At 42.0% G+C, this 9,674-nt stretch overlaps 1 pseudogene; it reads right to left on the reverse strand.

The window, feature by feature from the left end:
* Window positions 1-651: 651 nt before the first annotated feature.
* On the reverse strand, window positions 652-3,582 carry LOC119876097 (annotated as a pseudogene).
* Window positions 3,583-9,674: the final 6,092 nt, after the last annotated feature.

Raw genomic sequence — 9,674 nt, forward strand, 5'->3', positions numbered from 1 at the left:
CCTTAGGGAGCTCGGCGCACTCTCCCGGGGCGCAGGTGTCTGTCAGTGTCCCCGGGAGCCCGAGGGCATCCCCGCCCTCCTGGGTCCTGCTCCACCTCCCTGCGAGCCCCTTTCCGCCCGGGAAGGTCGGTGCAGCTCCTGCCCCTCCGGGACGGGGCTCTCCTGTCCTGGGGACACTCGCCCCGGCCTCAGCCCGGCTCCTCGCGGGCCCCTCCCCCTTGGAGGCCTTTTGTGTCTTTATTTCTTTTTCCCCGTCTTCCTACCTTGATAGAAGCGCGAACTCTTCTGACTGTTGCATTCCAGGTGTACTCTCTTTAATTCTCAGGCCGAATTCATAGATTTTCAGGATGATTGGAAGGTTTTCTAGGTAATTTGGTGGAGACAGGTGACTTGGGGACCCTACTCTTCCGCCATCCTGCCCCTCCTCCCTATTAATACTTTTCTACAGCAGTAACTGCACACCAGGAAGGCCAAGACAAAGGCAAATCAAGGAATGGAGTTTTCCCAAAGCTGTGGTGTGAAAAGTCTGTGAACAGGTGATCCCATACACATGAATGGGTTTCTTTGCTATAGGAAGTCCAAATGGAGTAAGGCATGGAGATGAGTAAAAAGGTTTCTCGAGGGGGAAGAGGATGACCACCCTGTATGCATTTAGTGTTCTGCCCCTTCTGCTGCATCCCATTCTTCTCCTGCACTGAGGTCCATGTTAGGTTGTCTCTAAGCAACCGCCTGATGAGGGCGCTGTCCTTGTATGCATCTTCGTTCAGTGTGTCAAGTTCTGCAATGGCCTCATCAAAAGCTGTTTTGGCCGGAGCGCAGGCAGGCTCTGGGTTATTAGGGATCTCATAGTGAAATACAGAGAAGTCAAGAGCCAGCCCCAGGCGGATGGGGTGTGTGGGTTGCGTCCCTTTCTTGCTCATACCTACGGCGTCTCGGTAAGCTCCTCGGGAAGTAGCTATCGTGTTTTCGATCATCACCACGTGCAGCTTCAGCGAGGTACCGAAAATAATCTGCCTCCACTTTCCGACAGAAGCCCTTACTCTCTGGGTTAGCTGCGTTGGCTCTTCAACGCTTCTGCAACAATTCCAGCACCGTGGTGCCGGCGGGCCTCAGCTCGGCCTCCACTGTCTCCCGATAGTCCTGGATCGGCTGCAACGTCTTGTCCGAGGTGTCGGTTTCCGCTCGATGCTCCAGAGGACCCGCCGGCCTGCCCCGCCGGCCCCGCCACCCCCGCCGGCCCCGCCCCCCGCCCGCGGGATCAGCTGCGTCTGCTCCACCGAGAAGGCCGCGGGGAGGCGAGCGAGGGCGAGCTCCACCCGGATCGCCCGAGGCCTGCGGACCCTTCGCGTCTCCCGGCCGCGGCGCGAGTCCAAGAAATCTTTTTTTTTTTTTCATTAGTAGTGATCAAAACAGTATGGTGCCGAGACAAAAAATAGACATATAGATCAATTGAACAGGATTTAAAAGCCCAGAAATAAACCCACAATTGATCTTCAACAAAAGTGGCAAAAGTAGGCAATGGGAAAAACAGTCTCTTTAAAAATTGGTGTTGGGAAAACTGGACAGCGACATGCAAATAAATGAAACTGGATCACTTTCTTACACCGTACACAAAAATAAACTCAAAATAGACTACAAATCTAAATGTGAGACCTGAAACCACAAAAATCCTAGAAGAGAGTGCAGGTAGTAATCTAACATTGGCCCTAGCCACATTTTTCTCGATATGTCCCCCAAGGTAAGGGAAATAAAAGCAAAAATAACTGTTGAGTCTACATCAGTGTAAAAAGTTTCTGCACAGCAACAAGACAAAAAGAGAACCTACTGAATGGGAGAAGATATTTGCAAAGGACATATTCCATAAAGGGTATCTAAAATATATAAAGAACTGATATAGCTCAACACCTAAAAAACTAATAATCCTATTTTTAAATGGGCAGAAAACACAGACATTTCTCCAAGGAAGACATACAGATGGCAACAGACACGTGAAAAGATGCTTGTCACCATTTGTCATCAGGGAAATGCAAGTCAAACTACAATAAGACATCACTTCATACTTGTCAGAGTGGTTAAAATCAATAACACAAGAGACAATATGTGTTGGAGAGCATATAGAGAAAAAGGAACCCTCTTGCACCGTTGATGGGAATGCAAACAGGTGCAATCACTGTAGAAAACATTATGGAGTTTCCTCAAAAATTTCAAAATAGAAATATCCTATGATCCAGTAATCACACTACTGGGTAGTTACCCAAACAATACAAAAATACTAATTCAAAAGGATATATGCACCCCACCCCTCTGTTCACTGCAGCATTATTTATAAGCCAGATTATGGAACCAGCCAAAGTGTCCATTAATCGATTAATGGACAAAGAAGAAGATGTGGCATATATATTATTCAGCCATAAAAGAAGGGAATCTTTCCACTTAAAACAACCTGGATGGAGCTAGAGAGTATTATGCTAAGCAAAATAAGCCAGTCAGAGAAAAACAAATAACACATGATTTCACTAATATGTGGAATTTAAGAAACAAAACAAATGAACAGAGGAAAAGAAAAAGAAAGAGAGAGAAACCAAGAAACAGACTCTCAACTATAGATGTTTACCAGGAGGGACTTGCTGGGGATGAGTGATGGGGATTAAAGAGTACACTCACCATGATTAGCACTGAGTAATGTATAGAATTGTCGAATCACTACATTGTATACCTGAAACTAACACAACCCTGTATTTTAACTATTCTGAACTTAAAATAAAAACCTTAATAAGAAAAAATTATTATTAATTTGGATTTCCTTCAAGTCCAATTCAAAACCCAAAGTTGTTGATAAATTGAAGCCATGATGATGGTTTTGGAAATAAATATGAGGCAAAGCCAAGTGTTCAATATGTCACTCAGATATGCTTTCTTTTTCTTTTACTTAGAGTTGTTATTATTGTTGCTATTTCTGGTATCTTAATTTAGCAACTTAGGGTGAGTTCTGATATATAAAAATCAGAGGTATATAGTGCTGGTAGATTTCTTGGAGGTTATTCTTTGCAAAACTTTTATTATTTTTTCTTATCACAAAAAGGAAGCTGGTATTTGGAGAGCTTAAGTGATTCACAGGAGCCACTGCTAACCAGCAGCAAGATCGAAACTCTAGGGCCTGGCTTCAGTCCCAGACTAGCCCCAGAATTTGCACTGCCTTCCATACCCTGGGTTGTTTTCTTACCAGTCCAGCAATCTCTTAGAGGAAGAACAGGCCCTCCCCCAAATCCCTAAGTACCCAAGAATGGCAAGGGACTAGGGAGTTGGAGTGCAAAATAGGGCTTTCCTCCTTGGTTAATGCAGGTCCTGCCTGGAAAGGCAAGAAAGTATAGCTGCCCAACCCTGCAAGGCAACAGGAAGAAAACCAGCTTTTCTGCAGAGCTGGATTGTGACAGATCCATGATCAGCTCTCAGGGAAAACTGTCTGATCCATCTGTAATGAGTGACAGCTGTGACAGGTGTAAATACCCTTGTGTTGTAAATTTCATGAAAGCAATACACCTGGGCCATCTGGCTCAACACTGCAACCTGCTGTGCACTCATCCTCGACACCACAACTGCTGAGGAAAGCACAATGACTAGCCCATGCCTGACAGCAAAGGAAGAATGGAGGAAGTAGGCAAGGCTTCCAGACTGGCAAAATATCACAGTTACTGTGCTTGGATATGACTGACTGCTCCAGTTGCTGTCTGTGTGCATTTTCTAATTTATATACATTCATTTAAACTTCAAATTGGCTCTATAACTTAGACAATACCCTCATATTACTGATAAAGGCACAAACTCAGAGAGGTTAGATAGCTTTCTCAAAGTCCTGAGCTAATCAGCAGCTGACCCATGATTTAAACCCAGGTCTGTTGACTCCAGTGCTCAAGATTTCTATTACTATACTAAAACATTTTTATCCTTTGTTTCCTCCCTATGTTCCTCTGCTCCATTGCTCCAAGAGGTGATAATAAGGGTTTATTAATGTTAGAAAAATCAATGGTCTGTAAACTCTCAGCCCTAGAAAGTCTAAGCAGAACGTTTTCTTAGCCTTTTAGAGGCTGCTATGGGGCCAGACATAATAGTTAAACAGCTGGAAGAATCACTTTAATGACTCACTACGGCTACACTTTTTCTTTTTCTTTTCTTTTTTTTTTTTCTTTTTTTTTTTTCTGGCATTGGCTGTTTGGATTAAAACATGGAAAATGTAATGAAATCTTTTGAAGAGAGGAGTGAAAAAATTACAACAGAAGCTGAATTCTGAAATACATTGAGATATGATGACAGACAAAAGCCATCATAGTGGTTAAGTACAGTGGGGTGTTAACACCGCATCTGTTGAAGAGCAGGGTCCTGAAAACCATATGGCACTTCATGCCAAACACCGCCAAACCCTTACAGATCCTGCCAGTGTGTTTACCCATCAGTCACCAGTTCATCATCATAGCTGTGGAGCCATGGAACTAAAGATTCAGAAGGACACCGTTTCAGAGATAAGGCCACGATTGTAAATTATTCCTACACGTGATTCAGGGTTTGCATGGCATTAAGAAGCTGTTTAAAACAACAAGACATAGAAATTAAGGATAAAAAAACAACTTTGAAAACCATATATATTTTTAAAGAATTCTCAGGAAAGAATCCTATTTGTAAAGGTCACTACAATTCCAGCTACATTTTAATGTATCTGACAGTGACAACCTCCATTTCTACATAGTACACATCCAGGCACAAGGTGATCATTGAAAACTTGGTCATGCTAGTTAGTGGTACTTATTATTCACTCTCCTTTCCTGTCCATCTCTATTCTGCCCAGACTCTCTCAAATGCCACAAGGAAAGCCTGGTTGTCAGCTTCAGTTTCAACTCCACTCAGTCCTCAAACCAATCCTGCCTAAGCTTTGTAGAACATCAGAGCCTGTCCAACCTCTCAGAAGTTTTGGAAGATAGCTTATTAGTTGGGTAATTAATGTTCCAAAATACCACTACTATGTATATCAAGCTACATATAAGTTATCTTTTGCTGCAGAACAAACCACCCCACAACTTAGTCCTGCAATATAATTAATCACTTGTCTAGTCACATTTCTGGAGGTTGAGAGTAAGAGTGCAGTGCAGGTGGGATGGCTGGGGTAGTGTTCCACTCATGTATTGTTTCCTGAGCTCCTTCGTTCACTTGCAATAACCTGTCTCATCCCAGGTGACCTCACTCACATACCTGGCAGCTGCCTGGGGCTGTCTGACTAGGGCACTCTGGTACTCCTCCATATGGCTTCTCATCTTCTAGTAGGCTAGGCAGGGCTCTTTTTTTGTGATGGTAGAAGCATTCCAAGATGGCAAGAGGAGAAGCTACAAGGACTCTTGAGTCCTTGCTTAGAAATCATGCAATATATCATCCACTGTATTCTATTGGGTGAAGCAAGTTACAAAGTCAGTCTCAATTCAAGTGGTGGGGGAATAGACTCCAAGTCTTAGTGGGAAGAGCTGCAAAGAATCTGTGAATATTATTAATCCACCACAACATGTTTATAGTATAAGGTAATATCTTCTGCTATATCCTTTAATCATGATATTAAATCCTTTTTCTGATGGACATTGGTTACTCTGCTGGGTCTAGAGTCTTATGCTTAGCCACAGACTATTGGGTTCTAGTTGCCCCCTGTTCCTCGAAAATATCTGTACCCTTAGACCCTAGCTAAAATGTTTTTTCCAAAATAGGCATTCTCCAATCATGGCAAGAAACTCTTGTGGCTCTTTTCCTTATAAGATTAGACACAGGATATTAAATTTGGGCCCAGATCATTCATCCAATAAATGTTTTCTAGGCTTCCATTATGTGACTAGATATTAGAAACTTGAGGACTTTCTAGTATCTAGTGCATATGTATAGCTAAATTGCATTGTAATAAAGTAATTTTGCTACAGAAATGTGATTGACAAACAGAAAAGCACCCAAGGGCTGGGGGAACTTGACCAAGAGGGGATATCTAAATTGGACTCTAAAGGATAAATAAGAGTTTATCAGTTGATGATGTAGAAAAAGGAATTTCAGGTGAAAAAAGCTGCAAAGTTATGGTAAGATGTTTGGTCATATTTAGAAAAGCCTAGTATGTCTTGTCTCATAGACATGAAGACAAGCATAGGGGATGAGGCCGAAGAGGTAGGTTAAGAGATTTGGCAAAAAGACTCAGTTAAGAAGTTTGTTTTTATCCAACAGGCCCAGAATCCAGCTGCTAGGTATTTCCAGACTTGTTGACCCTCCCAAAAACTGGGATCTCAGCCCATGCTAGTGAATCAGGAGAGCCTTGGAGCCTAGAAGTCTGAGTTGTTCAAAACCGTCCCAGTTACTCTGATGACCAGCCTTACTGGGAGACACTGTGCTAATCTAACAGGGAAGCTCACAAAAGGTCTTAAAATAAATAGACTGATGTGATTACATTTAGATTTTAGAAAAAGGACCAGAAGTAGTATGGAGTTGAATGGCAGTGTGGAGAGATGAGAGAAACCAGCTGGAAGGATGTTGCAATAACCTAAGGAAGAGAGTAATGATAAGAGTTTAAAACCAGGACTGTGGTTCTTTGGGGAAGAGAACTGTCAAACTGAAAAGACATTTCTGTGAAAGGATCACCTGGATTTTATGGGGAGGAAGGTAGGTAAATGAAGAGGAGAAAAATAAATAACTTTACTGTTTCCAGTTCTGAAGTGTAAGGAGATAAAAATGCCATTAACTGAGTTCCAGTATTTAAAGAAACAATTTTAGGAAGAATGATAAAGCATTTGATCTTAGACATGTAGAATTTGAGATATCAGTAAGACATCAAGGTGGATGTATCCATATGATAGTTGGTAAGTGTATTTGAAACTTAAAAAATATTAAGGAACCCTAATTTGAAAGATATAAACAAAAGTGACAACAGCTGAAGCCAGGGCAATAAATGAGTTGACCAGGACCCATACAGAATACTAGTTCTCAGACTTTAAAGGGAATAATTATCACCAAAAGAAGCCTGTTAAGGGAAATGGTCCTCAGGCGATTCCCCACAGATTCTAATCCAAGAGCCTAAGATGCAGCTAAGGGATAAGTATTTGTAACCTTAAGTACAGGTACAGTACTGGAATCATATTTTAAGAAACACTATTGTAAATAGAGCATAAAGATAAGTCTGAGACAATCCCTGAGAGCACTAGCAAATAAGAGAGGCAAAGAGGGAGAACCAACAAAGGAAGCTGTCATAGATTGAACTGCCAACCCTCAAAATTCATATATTGAAGTCAGATGCCCCCAGCACCTCAGACTGACTGTGTTTGGTGATAGGGCCTTTAAAGAGGTAATTAAAGTAAGATGAGGTTATGTGGGTGGGCCCTAATCCCAAATGACTGGTGTTTTTATAAGAGGAGGAGATGGGACAAGGACACAAACAGAAGGAAGACCATGTGAAGCCACACAGAGAAGATGGCCATCTACAAGCCAAGGAAAGAGGCCTCAGAAGAATCCAACCCCAATAGCAACTTGATCCTTAAATGTTTAGCCTCCAGATCTACAAGAAAATTAATTTCTGTTGTGTAAGCCACCCAGTCTGTGCTACCTTGTTACGGCAGCCCTAACTAACATACAGAAGCTAAAATGGAATGTCAGGAAGGCCAGAACCAAAAACAAGAGAAAGGATACCCCCAAAAAATGAGGGAAAGGGACAATCAAGAGTATCTGATTCACAGTGCCTGATTCTACAGAGAGATCAAGATGATGAGACCTGAAAAGAGAGTAATTGCTAAGTGATCTCAGCAAGACAAGAAGTAACAGAGTGATCGCCAAAAGTCCAAGATAGACTTTGGCAGTTGTGAAGTGGGATTTGGGCTGAGACCTAGAAAGGTAGGCATATTCGAGGGGAAGTATTTTTAAGATAGAGAAGGGTTGAATATGTTTGAGACTAAGAAAAGAACCAGCAAAGAAGGCTATATTGGAGGTTTAAAAAAATTAAGGCAGGGACAATGAAAATAATAGCAAGTAAGAGTGCATGTTTAGATGGAAGAGGAAAAAAAGGAGGAAGTGAGAAGACGGAGAAGGAGAAGTGAGAAGGAGAAGGGGAGGGATCAGAGGAGAAGGGTATGGCTTTTTCTACAACAGAAGAGAAGATAACATTGTAAAAAAATTTGAGATGGAAGATGGACAGACAGGGAGTTGATGCTCTGTATTTCTGAAAATAGACATGTATGTTCCTAGTAAAGTAAAAAGTGGGGTTATCAGATGAGAGTTAGGGTTTGGGGTGAGATTTTTATTTAGATTGAGTAAACATATGAGATACGCTGAATGGGAACCTATACTGATGAAGTGTGATGAGACCGGGGCAATCTAATTTTATCCAATTTACAGAATAAACAGGGGGTACTTAGAGACAACACTTCTGTCATTCTCTCTTCACTTGACTAAATGCATCTGAAATTAGTCACTTCAGACTTCACAAATACTGTCCTTAAAATTTGAGAGTATGACATGAGAAAAAAAAAGTCAAACAAACCATGATCCATGTAACCAGCCATTTTACAAGAGTTAAAGATTGGCCTTATGCATTCTGTTTATAATTTTTTATTGACTTTTCTTACGTACCTCAATATGGTCATTGTCAAGTGACAGGAGATACAAAATAAGTTACACAGGTAATATGCTAATAGAAAACATAAAAATTACATCCAGTGTAAGTGGGGAAATACAGAGAAACATAAGGTGGAGAGGGAGTGAAAAGGAAAGATGACAATGACTAACCCTGTCAAATGAAGTCCAAGGAATCCTCAATGGGAGTTCACCAGGAGATTAGGCCATGAGGAAGTGAGTCCAGGCAGTGGAGACACATAAACAAAGGTATGGAGAGAGTGAGTAGCCTGATTTGTGCAAATAACAGCATATATCATGAAACTGTTATAATTTTGGACATAGGGAGTTAAATAGTGAAAGCTAAAAATGAAAGTCAGACAAAAAAGCATGACATGGAGCCAAGGGCTTTATTTGCTTTGTGAAGGGGCTCCAGGCTTAAACAGTAGGCAGGAGAAGCCCTGGGCACATGGAGGATTATCTGGGACAAGGGAATGGAGAGGAAAGAGAAAAGGTCCAAGAGCAATAAAGTCTTAAAGAATGCCAATATTCAAAGAGCGCAAGGAAGAAGCCCGTGGAAAAGCCTGAAAAGAAGCAATCTGTGCAGTGAGAGGAGTACTAGCAGAAGGTGCATCAGAGAAGGAAATGGAGAAGAGAGTATGTTAGTCAACAGTGTCAAATGTCACAGAAAGGTCAATGAGAGACTGAAATTCTTCTGTTTGATCTGGCCAAGAGAAGGCGATAGGTATTAGAAGGTTAATTTCAGGGCAGCCCAGGTGGTGCAGCGGTTTAGCGCCGCCTTCAGCCCAGGGCGTGATCCTGTAGTCCGGGGATCGAGTCCCACATCAGGCTCCCTGCATGGAGCCTGCTCCTCCCTCTGCCTGTGTCTCTGCCTCTCTCTCTCTCTCTCTCTGTCTGTGTGTGTGTCTCATGGATAAATAAATAAAATCTTTTTAAAAAATAAAGAAGGTTAATTTCAGTGGTGTGGTGACAGCTTAGGGGGTTAGGACCTTTTTGGCCTTTTTAATTTTCTCCAATGTCCTCATACTATAGTCAACTAGTAA

The sequence above is a fragment of the Canis lupus genome, chromosome 2 (assembly GCF_011100685.1).
Source record: "Canis lupus familiaris isolate Mischka breed German Shepherd chromosome 2, alternate assembly UU_Cfam_GSD_1.0, whole genome shotgun sequence".
Taxonomy (NCBI): domain Eukaryota; kingdom Metazoa; phylum Chordata; class Mammalia; order Carnivora; family Canidae; genus Canis; species Canis lupus.